Source organism: Mus caroli, unplaced genomic scaffold, assembly GCF_978045245.1.
Source record: "Mus caroli unplaced genomic scaffold, Mus_caroli_1 scaffold_6, whole genome shotgun sequence".
Lineage (NCBI taxonomy): Eukaryota > Metazoa > Chordata > Mammalia > Rodentia > Muridae > Mus > Mus caroli.
Window position 1 is genome coordinate 149,698,901 of NW_028227261.1, and position 14,005 is coordinate 149,712,905.

Consider the following 14,005-nt stretch of genomic DNA (forward strand, 5'->3'; position numbering starts at 1 on the left):
TAGAAGTAAGCAAGATGGCTGGATTATATAGGAAAGAGCCTCTGGAACAAGGGTAGCCGAGATAGACATGGTTAGGTTAGGGAGCAGCTGAGAATGGCAACTAGGAGGATCCTGTAACAGATAGTTTTTTCAGGCTGCATGGAATACCTGTCAGCAAGGTCCACTGTCCTATGGTAAATAAGCCTTTTGCCCTGGGCTTGAAACCCAACAACAGGGCTTTTTAAATGTGTGTGTGTATATGTGTGTGTGTGTGTGTGTGTGTGTGTGTATGTGTGTATGTATATGTAATTTTTTACTATTTTGAAATATTTATTCTATGACCTAAAGCATGAGTTCTTTCAAAATATAAGTGAAATAGAAAACATTTGCCAGACATTTCAATTAAATATTAAAGATGTACACTTTTGTAATCATTCTTACCAACTTAGACAATTTTACAACTAAGGAATTCCTAAGGCAGAGATATTTTTTTGAGTGGTAATTCTGTTGGGGAGCTGAAAATCTTAATAGTAAAAAATCTTATAAATTGCAAGCTTGTAAAATGGCATGTTTTTAAGGTGTGGACCATTGTCAATGTTTAAATTCTAAAGCATAATACTGAGTACCTAGTACCGTAAAAACAAAACACATATGCTGCCTATCTAGTACAATACAAGCAAAACACACATGCTGCCAAATTATATAACAGAAGTTGGAGGGCCACAACCCTCTTCCGGTCAGAAAAGCACCTGGGCAGCTGGGGCGCAGGGTCTGCTGACACTCGCCAGCTGCCCACAACACCCGCCACAGGATCTTAAGACTTCTGGTGAGTGGAGCACAGCTTCTGCTCCAATCCAATTGCGCGGGACCTGAGACTGCATTAGTTAGGGAAGCAGAAACCGGCCTGAGTAGGACCACAGGCCTCATCCGGCTGGATCAGCGCCGGGGTAGCGGGAGCGCAGGGTTGCCTGACACCCGCCAGCTACCCACGACCCCCACCGCAGGTTTTTGGGACTGCTGGTGAGTGGAACACAGCTTCTGCTCCAATCCAATTGCGCGGGACCTGAGACTGCATTAGTTAGGGAAGCAGAAACCGGCCTGAGTAGGGCCACAGGCCTCACCCGGCCGGATCAGCGCCAGGGTAGCGGGAGCGCAGGGTTGCCTGACACCCACCAGCTACCCACGACCCCCGCCGCAGGATTTTGGGACTGCTGGTGAGTGGAACACAGCTTCTGCTCCAGTCCAATCACGCGGGACCTGAGACTGCTCTGGTTGGGGAGAGAGAAATCCGGCCTACATTGGGCCACAACCCTCTTCCAGTCAGAAAAGCACCTGGGCAGCTGGGGCGCAGGGTCGGCTGACACTCACCAGCTACCCACAACACCCACCACAGGATCTTAAGACTTCTGGAGAGTGGAACACAGCTTCTGCTCCAATCCAATTGCACGCGGGACCAGAGACTGCATTAGTTAGGGAAGCAGAAAAACGGCCTGAGTAGGACCACAGGCCTCTTCTGGCTGGACCAGCACCGGGGTACCGTCAGCTACCCACGACCCCCGCCGCAGGATTTAGAGACTGCTGGTGAGTGGAACACAGCTTCTGCTCCAATCTTTAAATAGTGACAATGATAACTAACCCCAGAGATTACCAGATGGCGAAAGGTAAACGTAATAATCTTACTAACAGAAACCAAGACCACTCACCATCATCAGAACCCAGCACCCCCACTTCGCCCAGTCCAGGGCACCCCAACACACCGGAAAAGCTAGACACGGATTTAAAAGCATATCTCCTGATGATGATAGAGGACTTCAAGAAGGACTTTAATAACACACTTAAAGAAATGCAGGAGAACACTGATAAAAAGGCAGAAGACAATAAAGAGGAAGCACAAAAATCCCTTAAAGAATTGCAGGAGAACACTGCTAAAGAGTTACAAATCCTTAAAGAAAAACATGATAACATAATCAAACAGGTAGAAGTCCTTACAGAAAAACAGGAAAACACATCCAAACAGATGATGGAAATGAACAAAACCATACTAGACCTAAAAAGGGAAGTAGACACAATAAAGAAAACCCAAAATGAGGCAACACTGGAGATAGAAACCCTAGGAAAGAAATCTGGAACCATAGATACCAGCATCAGCAACAGAATACAAGAGATGGAAGAGAGAATCTCAGGTGCAGAAGATTCCATAGAGAACATCGGCACAACAATCAAGGAAAATGTAAAATGCAAAAAGATCCTGACTCAAAACATCCAAGAAATACAGGACATAATGAGAAGACCAAACCTACGGATAATAGGAGTGGATGAGAATGAAGATTTTCAACTCAAAGGACCAGCAAACATCTTCAACAAAATTATAGAAGAAAACTTCCCAAATCTAAAGAAAGAGATGCCCATGAACATACAAGAAGCCTACAGAACTCCAAATAGGCTGGACCAGAAAAGAAATACCTCCCGACACATAATAATCAGAGCAACAAATGCTCTAAATAAAGATAGAATACTAAAAGCAGTAAGAGAAAAAGGCCAAGTAACATATAAAGGCAAGCCTATCAGAATTACACCAGACTTTTCACCAGAGACTATGAAAGCCAGAAGATCCTGGACAGATGTTATACAGACACTAAAAGAACACAAATTCCAGCCCAGGCTACTATACCCAGCCAAACTCTCAATTAACATAGATGGAGAAACCAAAGTATTCCACGACAAAACCAAATTCACACATTATCTCTCCACGAATCCAGCCCTTCAAAGGATAATAACAGAAAAAAACCAATACAAGGACAGGAACCACGCCCTAGAAACAACAAGAAGGTAATCCCTCAACAAACCTAAAAGAAGACAGCCACAAGAACAAAATGCCAACTTTAACATCAAAAATAACAGGAAACAACAATTACTTTTCCTTAATATCTCTTAATATCAATGGACTCAACTCCCCGATAAAAAGACATAGACTAACAAACTGGCTACACAAACAAGACCCAACATTTTGCTGCTTACAGGAAACTCATCTCAGAGAAAAGGATAGACACTACCTCAGAATGAAAGGCTGGAAAACAATTTTCCAAGCAAATGGTATGAAGAAACAAGCTGGAGTAGCCATTCTAATATCTGATAAGATTGACTTCCAACCCAAAGTCATTAAAAAAGACAGGGAGGGACACTTCATACTCATCAAAGGTAAAATCCTCCAAGAGGAACTATCAATCCTGAATATCTATGCTCCAAATACAAAGGCAGCCACATTCATTAAAGAAACTTTAGTAAAGCTCAAAGCACACATTGCACCTCATACAATAATAGTGGGAGACTTCAACACACCACTTTCACCAATGGATAGATCATGGAAACAGAAACTAAACAGGGACACAGTGAAACTAAGAGAAATTATGAATCAAATGGATCTGGCAGATATCTACAGAACATTCTATCCTAAAACAAAAGGATATACCTTCTTCTCAGCACCTCATGGTACCTTCTCCAAAATTGACCACATAATTGGTCACAAAACAGGCCTCAACAGATATAAAAATATGGAAATTGTCCCATGCATCCTATCAGATCACCATGGACTAAGGCTGATCTTCAATAACAAAATAAATAATAGAAAGCCAACCTTCACGTGGAAACTGAACAACACTCTTCTCAATGATACCTTGGTGAAGGAAGGAATAAAGAAAGAAATTAAGGACTTTTTAGAGTTCAATGAAAATGAAGCCACAACATACCCAAACTTATGGGACGCAATGAAAGCATTTTTAAGAGGAAAACTCATAGCTCTGAGTGCCTCCAAAAGGAAACTAGAGAGAGCACACATTAGCAGCTTGACAACACACCTAAAAGCACTAGAACAAAAGGAAGCAAATTCACCCAAGAGGAGTAGACGGCAGGAAATAATCAAACTCAGGGGTGAAATCAACCAAGTGGAAACAAGAAAAACTATTCAAAGAATCAACCAATCAAGGAGCTGGTTCTTTGAGAAAATCAACAAGATAGATAAACCCTTAGCCAGACTCACTAGAGGGCACAGGGAAAGCATCCTAATTAACAAAATCAGAAATGAAAAAGGAGACATAACAACAGATCCTGAAGACATCCAAAACACCATCAGATCCTTCTACCAAAGGCTATACTCAACAAAACTGGAGAACCTGGATGAAATGGAGAAGTTCCTAGACAGATACCAGGTACCAAAGTTGAATCAAGATCAGGTTAATGATCTAAACAGCCCTATATCCCCCAAAGAAATAGAAGCAGTCATTAATAGTCTCCCAACCAAAAAAAGCCCAGGACCAGATGGGTTTAGTGCAGAGTTCTATCAGACCTTCAAAGAAGATCTAATCCCAGTTCTTCACAAACTATTCCACAAAATAGAAACAGAAGGTACTCTACCCAACTCATTCTATGAAGCCACAATTACTCTGATACCTAAACCACAAAAAGACCCAACAAAGATAGAAAACTTCAGACCAATATCCCTTATGAATATTGATGCAAAAATCCTCAATAAAGTTCTTGCTAACCGAATCCAAGAACACATCAAAACAATCATCCATCCTGACCAAGTAGGTTTCATCCCAGGGATGCAGGGATGGTTCAATATACGGAAATCCATCAACGTAATCCAGTATATAAACAAACTCAAAGACAAAAACCACATGGTCATCTCGTTAGATGCGGAAAAAGCATTTGACAAGATCCAACACCCATTCATGATAAAAGTCTTGGAAAGATCAGGAATTCAAGGCCCATACCTAAACATGATAAAAGCAATCTACAGCAAACCAGTAGCCAACATCAAAGTAAATGGTGAGAAGCTTGAAGCAATCCCTCTAAAATCAGGGACTAGACAAGGCTGTCCACTTTCTCCATACCTATTCAACATTGTACTTGAAGTCCTAGCCAGAGCAATTCGACAACAAAAGAAGATCAAAGGGATACAAATTGGAAAAGATGAAGTCAAAATATCACTTTTTGCAGATGATATGATAGTATATATAAGTGACCCTAAAAATTCCACCAGAGAACTCCTAAGCCTGATAAACAGCTTCGGTGAAGTAGCTGGATATAAAATTAACTCAAACAAATCAATGGCCTTTCTCTACACAAAGAATAAACAGGCTGAGAAAGAAATTAGGGAAACAACACCCTTCTCAATAGTCACAAATAATATAAAATATCTTGGCGTGACTCTAACTAAGGAAGTGAAAGATCTGTATAATAAAAACTTCAAGTCTCTGAAGAAAGAAATTATAGAAGATCTCAGAAGATGGAAAGATCTCCCATGCTCATGGATTGGCAGGATCAACATTGTAAAAATGGCTATCTTGCCAAAAGCAATCTACAGATTCAATGCAATCCCCATCAAATTTCCAAATCAATTCTTCAACGATTTAGAAAGTGCAATCTGCAAATTCATCTGGAATAACAAAAAACCTAGGATAGCAAAAACTCTTCTCAAGGATAAAAGAACCTCTGGTGGAATCACCATGCCGGACCTAAAGCTCTACTACAGAGCAATTGTGATAAAAACTGCATGGTACTGGTATAGTGACAGACAAATAGACCAATGGAATAGAATTGAAGACCCAGAAATGAACCCACACACCTATGGTCACTTGATCTTCGACAAGGGAGCTAAAAACGTCCAGTGGAAGAAAGACAGCATTTTCAACAAATGGTGCTGGCACAACTGGTTGTTAACATGTAGAAGAATGCGAATCGATCCATTCCTATCTCCTTGTACTAAGGTCAAGTCTAAGTGGATCAAGGAACTTCACATAAAACCAGAGACACTGAAACTTATAGAGGAGAAAGTGGGGAAAAGCCTTGAAGATATGGGCACAGGGGAAAAATTCCTGAATAGAACAGTAATGGCTTGTGCTGTAAGATCGAGAATTGACAAGTGGGACCTCATGAAACTACAAAGCTTCTGCAAGGCTAAAGACACCATCAATAAGACAAAAAAACCACCAACAGATTGGGAAAGGATCTTCACCTATCCTAAATCAGATAAGGGGCTAATATCCAATATATATAAAGAACTCAAGAAGGTGGACTCCAGAAAGTCAAATAACCCCATTAAAAAATGTGGCTCAGAACTGAACAAAGAATTCTCACCTGAGGAATACCGAATGGCAGAGAAGCACCTGAAAAAATGTTCAACATCCTTAATCATCAGGGAAATGCAAATCAAAACAACCCTGAGATTCCACGTCACACCAGTCAGAATGGCTAAGATCAAAAATTCAGGTGACAGCAGATGCTGGCGAGGATGTGGAGAAAGAGGAACACTCCTCCATTGTTGGTGGGATTGCAAGCTTGTACAACCACTCTGGAAATCAGTCTGGCGGTTCCTCAGAAAATTGGACATAGTACTACCGGAGGATCCAGCAATACCTCTCCTGGGCATATATCCAGAAGATGTCCCAACCGGTAAAAAGGACACATGCTCCACTATGTTCATAGCAGCCCTATTTATAATAGCCAGAAGCTGGAAAGAACCCAGATGTCCCTCAACAGAGGAATGGATACAGAAATTATGGTACATTTACACAATGGAGTACTACTCAGCTATTAAAAAGAATGAATTTATGAAATTCCTAACCAAATGGATGGACCTGGAGGGCATCATCTTGAGTGAAGTAACACAATCACAAAAGAACTCACACAATATGTATTCATTGATAAGTGGATATTAGCCCAAAACTTAGGATACCCAAGATATAAGATACAATTTGATAAACGCATGAAACTCAAGAAGAATGAAGACCAAAGTGTGGACACTGTGCACCTTCTTAGAATTGGGAACAAAACACCCAGGGAAGGAGTTACAGAGACAAAGTTCGTAGCTGTGATGAAAGGATGGACCATTTAGAGACTGCTGTATCCAGGGATCCGTCCCATAATCAGCTTCTAAACGCTGACACCATTGCATACACTAGCAAGATCTTGCTGAAAGGACCCAAATATAGCTGTCTCTTGTGAGACGATGCCGGGGCCTAGCAAACACAGGAGTGGATGTTCACAGTCAGCTATTGGATGTATCACAGGGCTCCCAATGGAGAAGCTAGAGAAAGTACCCAAGGAGCTAAAGGGATCTGCAACCCTATTGTTGGAACAACATGATGTACTAACCAGAACCCCGGAGCTCTTGTCTCTAGCTGCATATGTATCGAAAGATGGCCTAGTCGGCCATCAATGGAAAGAGAGGCCCATTGGACTTGCAAACTTTATATGCCCCAATATAGGGGAATGCCAGGGCCAAAAGAATGGGAATGGGTGGGTAGGGAAGTGGGGGGCGCTATGGGGGACTTTTGGGATAGTATTGGAAATGTAATTGAGGAAAATATGTAATAAAAATATTTAAAAAAAAAAAAAAAAACAGAAGTTGGAGTTTAATTTTTAAGCAAATTCATTTCTCAGTCCAAACTATTTTCTCTCCTCTTCCCATGAACACGTAAATCTGGTGCACATTAGTTTTCCAGTATTCAGGGACTTGGAGAACTTTCTTCTCAGATGCATTTCCACAGTGATGTTTTAGGTAAGAGCATATGCTAACTCAAAAGGTCAAATAAGCATGGCACCCGAACAAATGTGGAAAGCTTTCAGCTGAATTTCTTCCAAGAACTGATATTCCAGTCGCTTTCTGCCCTGGACTCCATCTCCTGTTGAAATCAATTGAAGCATCTCACATCAGAGAGAGAATTGTGCAGCCTGAGAAGTTAGGTCAAAGTTCCACCTATCAATCTGAATGGAGAATCTTAGAGAAGACAGGCTTTCATGGCCTGAGTATCTCAGAGAGCTGCAAGGCACTGAGGTGCTGAGCATCTGGGCAGGATTTGTGTACATCCTTGGAGACTCCCACAATTCCATAGTCCTCATGATGAACAAGATGTTGAGTCTTTTCCACATATTGAGCTCTGTGCCTAGGGGATACTTCTGCTCAATGAATTTCTGTTTTGGTGATGAAGTTTGACAATGGTGAGACTCACTGGAAAACTCTTCAGCCTTTGCTTGGCAAAGCAATGATGTAAAAGACCTAAGGCATGCTTTCATTAGATTGATTTAGAAATAATCTCTTTCTCTCTATCTCTCTGTATGCGTGTGTGTGTGTGTGTGAGAGAGAGAGAGAGAGAGAGAGAGAGAGAGAGAGAGAGAGAGAGAATCTGTGAGTGTGTGTATGTGAGAGTGGGTGAGTGTATGTAAGAGAGAAAGAGAGTGTGTGTGTGAGTGGTGAGTGTGTGCAAGTGTGTAAGGGAAAGAGTATGTGAGTGTATTGTGAAAGAGATTGAGTGTGTGTGAGTCTGTGATTGTGTGAAAATATATGAGTCTGTGTGTGTGAGTCTCTGTGTGTATGTCAGTGTGAGAGAGAAAGAGGATTATGGGTGCATGTGGGAGTGTGTGAGTATGTGTGTGATATGTGTGAATGATGACATCATCAGTACCTTGTCTTTTTAAGGATTGTGTATTATTTATAATGTATAGTTAACATTCTTCTTTGATCTGCTCCAAAACATGAATATTCTATTAATTTTTATCTGATATTCATTACAGTTTACTGATTAACAATCTAAATATTCTGTGATTTCTGTTTATGACTCATAGCTGCTTAATGATTCCTGTAAGATAAGTCAATCCATTTGCTTTTCACATTTCCAAAGCAGAGCTGTATACTCTCAAACAGTGTAGCAGAAGTTGTGTACTTGCAAAGCAGTCGGTCATGTCTTAGGGAAGTGAAACCCCAAGCACAGGAGTTCCTGTAAGAATGGAGAGCAAAACTGAGGCTGTATCTTTCAAAGAGATGAACCAAGGAGGGAAACAACTCTCCTAGAGACTTAATTACTGCGATGGATAGAATCCGAGGTTTCATTTACTCAAATTCCTACTCGCTGAAGTTTCCTTCAGGAACATCCATCTACCTTATGATTGGAGGCTTTCTTCATTCAGTACAAAATTTTGGAAAACTTGCTGTGCATTGGCTATTCATTTTAGAGGCTAAATATATTGGTCTCTGTTGTTTTTAAAGATGTCTGATTCCTGGGAGTAAGAGAATGATCTGTGAGAGAAGAGACAAGCAGATCCAATTCTGGATATAGGAATTTTTTCTTTGAAAATTCCTGTACTCAGAATAACATATCTTTAAAAAAGTTAATTCCTTATATGTTTATATAGCTCTCACATCAATGATAGACATAACCTAGAATCTCTAATGAACTAAAATGAACTTAGATATAGGTAATAAGTAATTATTTTGTCTTTTATTCAATTTTAATATCAGTGATAAAATTGTTGGACTTTTTATTCTTTTTCTTTTTTGCTTTTTCTAACCCTTGATGCTCAGTTGCCAACAGTGATGGCCCCCTTTCCTTGAGTGTCATTCTTTTCTTTCAGATTATTTTCCATAAAAGGATGAAAGTAGATGAAGGTACAAAAACTAAAATAGGCTTACACAGTATGGCCGGCGACATTAGCTAGCGCTCGCTCAACTCTCTCTAACGGGAAAGCATCGGACTACAAGAGACTGAACTGTATCTGCCTCTATTTCCAACAGACTCACGTTCAACTTTCGCTCACGAAAATAGCCGGGAAAATTTTATTAGTCCTTTTTTTAAAAAAAGTTAATATAAAATTATAGCAAAAAAAAAAAAAAAAGGAACCTGAACTTTAGTAACACAGCTGGAACAATCCGCAGCGGCGGCAGGAGCGGCGGGAGAAGAGATTTAATTTAGTTGATTTTCTGTGGTTGTTGGTTGTTCGCTAGTCTCACGGTGATGGAAGCTGCACATTTTTTCGAAGGGACGGAGAAACTGCTGGAGGTCTGGTTTTCCAGACAGCAGTCCGACGCAAGCCAGGGATCTGGGGATCTTCGTACCATCCCAAGATCTGAGTGGGATGTCCTTTTGAAGGATGTGCAGTGCTCAATCATAAGTGTGACAAAGACTGACAAGCAGGAAGCTTATGTACTCAGTGAGAGTAGCATGTTTGTCTCCAAGAGACGTTTCATTTTGAAGACATGTGGTACCACCCTCTTACTGAAAGCACTGGTTCCCCTGTTGAAGCTTGCTAGGGATTACAGTGGGTTTGACTCAATTCAAAGCTTCTTTTATTCTCGTAAGAATTTCATGAAGCCTTCTCACCAAGGGTACCCACACCGGAATTTCCAGGAAGAAATCGAGTTTCTTAATGCAATTTTCCCAAATGGAGCAGCATATTGTATGGGACGCATGAATTCTGACTGCTGGTACTTGTATACTTTGGATTTCCCAGAGAGCCGAGTAATCAGTCAGCCAGATCAAACCCTGGAAATTCTGATGAGTGAGCTTGACCCAGCAGTTATGGACCAGTTCTACATGAAAGATGGTGTTACTGCAAAGGATGTCACTCATGAGAGTGGAATTCGTGACCTGATACCAGGTTCTGTCATTGATGCCACACTGTTCAATCCTTGTGGCTACTCGATGAATGGAATGAAATCGGATGGAACATATTGGACTATTCACATCACTCCAGAACCAGAATTCTCTTATGTCAGCTTTGAAACAAACCTAAGTCAGACCTCCTATGACGACCTCATCAGGAAAGTCGTGGAAGTCTTCAAGCCAGGAAAATTTGTGACCACCTTGTTTGTTAATCAGAGTTCTAAATGTCGCACAGTTCTTTCTTCGCCTCAGAAGATTGACGGCTTTAAACGTCTTGATTGCCAGAGTGCTATGTTCAACGATTACAATTTTGTTTTTACCAGTTTTGCTAAGAAACAGCAACAACAGCAGAGTTGATTAGGAAAAATGAAGAAGAAAAAGCGCAAAAAGAGAAGACACACAGGAGGTGGTGGCTGCTTTCTAGATGCTGATCCTGAGGGCCATGCTGACCATGACCACCACCTCGTAGTTGCAGAAAGCCCTAGGTGTAATGATAGTGTAATCATTTTGAAGTGTATGCATTATTATATCAAGGAGTTAGGTATCTTGCATGAATGCTCTCTTCTGTGTTTAGGTGTTCTATGCCACTCTTGCTGTGGAACTGAAGTGCATGTAGAAAAGACCTTTGACTGTATGAATCTTTACGACACTTGTGAAAATGATACAATTTGGTTTATGCACAGTGTAATATTTCTGCAGGCATCATCCAAAATTCCCCACAGACAAGGCTTTCGTCCCCATTAGATGCGGCCTCAGCTGACATCTGCGACTGTTCTATTAAATTGCTGCCAGAGTTTTTACATCCAGTTACCTCCACTTTCTAGGGCATATTCTCTAGTAATATTACTCAAAACCAATTTGTACTTCATACAGGTGTTTTATGCAACGGCAATTAAAGTTTTTCTTCCACAAGTTGAGTCTTTGTAAGAAAATGACTCCAGTTGCTTGTTTTATGTTCTGCTGTTTTAATAGTTGCTCCTGCATTTAGAGTCCTATGGTTTTTCCACCACCTTTGATGAAGCAATACACTGTTACACTGTGGGCTTATAATTTTACACCCCAGATGAGAGTTTGGAGATGGTCCCTTGCTTAATTTTTTTTTCCTAAGACATAAGAATGTGGTCTCTTTATTGGCATGAACTTCTGTGGAAGATAAATGACAAAACTGAATGTATCAAATGAAAAGAACTCAGTCTCCAGGGCAATGAGCAAAGAGAACCCATTAAAGAAAACTCCATGGAAATGATAGGCTGTGCAGTGCACCTTAATTAGCGTTAATGGAGTGCCTACCATGCCTTCACTAACTTACTAAGATAGGAATGTCCACTATGTCAAAGCAGAAATGTAGTCCTAGCATTCTGACCTCAGTAAGTGCTGCCGTTGCCACCAGGTTTTACTAAAGGAGATTTTGATTCGAAGGAGAATCTGTGGTTTCCACCTGTCCTGCCATCGGCTGGTCTCTGGTCTTCCTTTCACCACGGCCTTCAGATGATCAGATGAATGACTGACCAGAGGGAGGAGGCCTCTCCAGGTTACTCAGCCAGATAGTGAATGTATGAATGGATGGAACGGCGCAATATTCTGAATCTATTTAATGGCACTAGAAATAATAGGCATTGAAGAGTCGGCATGTTGGTGGGACTTAAACAGAAAAGAGCAAACTGGACTAAACTCCCTAATTATTGCCCTCCTGTTTTCTTGGTAGTTTCTGGACTGATGCAGTGATGTTTTGTTCCTTCCGTATTTATAACGAAACACTTTTTTAGCGTTTCTAAACAGAGTCTACTTGGTTTGAGATCAAGTGGTTGGAACACTGTCTGGACTCTCTACACGGTGTTGATTGAAGGCTTCTTTGGGGAAGCTTTCGGTCAGCTTTATCTGTCTGATTCTGTAATGAGCACAGCACCTACTTTGAATTGCTATTTGGAGGGCCAGTGCTTATTTAAGCTGGATTTTGTAACCCAGTAGATTTTGGCTTGAGGTCTGATTTCCCCATCTTAAATTAAGAATCCTAATGTTGAGAATTGCATAGGTTTGTGTGGAACAAAGCCTAGAACAACTGTAGGTAAACTAGTGATCTAGTCTAATTACAGGTGGGGAAGTTTTGGTGCCATAATTTCTCTTTGTTGGTGTTGGACTTTTAATCAGCTGAAATGTATTTCTGTACCACAATGTAAGCTTCAATAAAAGTTTGCTTAATTGTCTAGTAAAAAAAAAAAAAAAAAAAACTAAAATAATAAAAATTAAAATTTAAGAAGGTTAGGATAGTTTACAACTGTGGTAGAGGACCCAATTTTGGTTCCCAGCATCCACATCAGAATGCTCATAACTGTGTAACTCCAGCTCTAGGGAGATGAAGATTCATCTGCCCTCTCTGGGCATCTATATGTGTGCGGGTGTGTGTACATACCCACATATGCACACATGCACACACACACACACACACACACATACACACACGCACACGCACACGCACATGCACACTCATATTTAAATCTTTAAAAAATATTTCTTTTTAAATTAAAATTGAAATAAAACTCAGGTCAGGGGAGTGAAATAATTAAGATAGACTTTTCTTTCCAAATTTGAAAGGTCATAGAATTTTTCAGTGATTTTAACATTCTATATATGTTCTTAATATAAGATTAGAGTTACATTTAATCTCCAAATATTTTTTCAAAGCTTTGGGTTGATGATGCATGGCACTGCATTCCATCAGCATGAGTATGCTGGGGATTCATTGGGTGCTGGATTATATGGTGGCTTTATGGCTGTCATGAACTCATAAACTTCTTCAAACTTCTTTATGCTATGGGCATATCAAAAGCAATGTAACTGAGGTTTTCATGATGATCAAGTGATGTGATGGATCTTCTCTACACAAACTGTGCTCAGTAAATAATATCACCCAGCCAGGAAAACTCTCTTCTCTGTGTGTTTGCAGAACTCATAACTTTCAAAAGTCAGTGAAGTTGTTTGTTTTTATCCATCTGCTGATAGGTAGTAAAGATTGAGTCTGAAAATAAGGAACTAGGCAAATGGGTCAGGCAGAGCAATGTTAAAAAAGGAGAACAAGGACAAAGACTGTTTGGTTAGTCTTATAGGAATCTGAAGAAATCCCAACTATGCAAGTTGACCATAATGGCCTGGCCAGGGGATTCAGATATCTGATTTCAACTATAGACAAAAGTTAGTACCTCCAATGTTCTTTATAGCTAGGGAAGCTATGAGCAGCCAATTCTGGCTAATTTTTACAAATCTCCTCTAATGTTACAGTAATGTTTAACTCACAGAAAACATGTAAATGTTTTTCTTTATCCCAAAGAATTTGCAACTCTTAAGTAGAAGCCTCTATATATCAAGTGAAAGATGTGAATCTGCACACACCTTCAGAATGTGATGATCAGGATGCTGCCTTCACTGTGCTGGAGTTCCTGTGTCACTCATGCCTCTGGGGTTGACGGTCATGGTTGTATGCACCATTAGTGCACTCTCTATAGCAGGGTTACTTCCATTCTGACCTGATGTTAAGAATAGCACTGACAGCCCTCTCTATTTGCTTCCTTGTGGGTTATGTTATTGGTCTT

At 40.5% G+C, this 14,005-nt stretch overlaps 1 pseudogene; it reads left to right on the forward strand.

Moving 5' to 3' along the window:
- Positions 1 to 9,464: 9,464 nt before the first annotated feature.
- LOC147004434 (S-adenosylmethionine decarboxylase proenzyme 1 pseudogene) lies at positions 9,465 to 11,330 on the forward strand (annotated as a pseudogene).
- Positions 11,331 to 14,005: the final 2,675 nt, after the last annotated feature.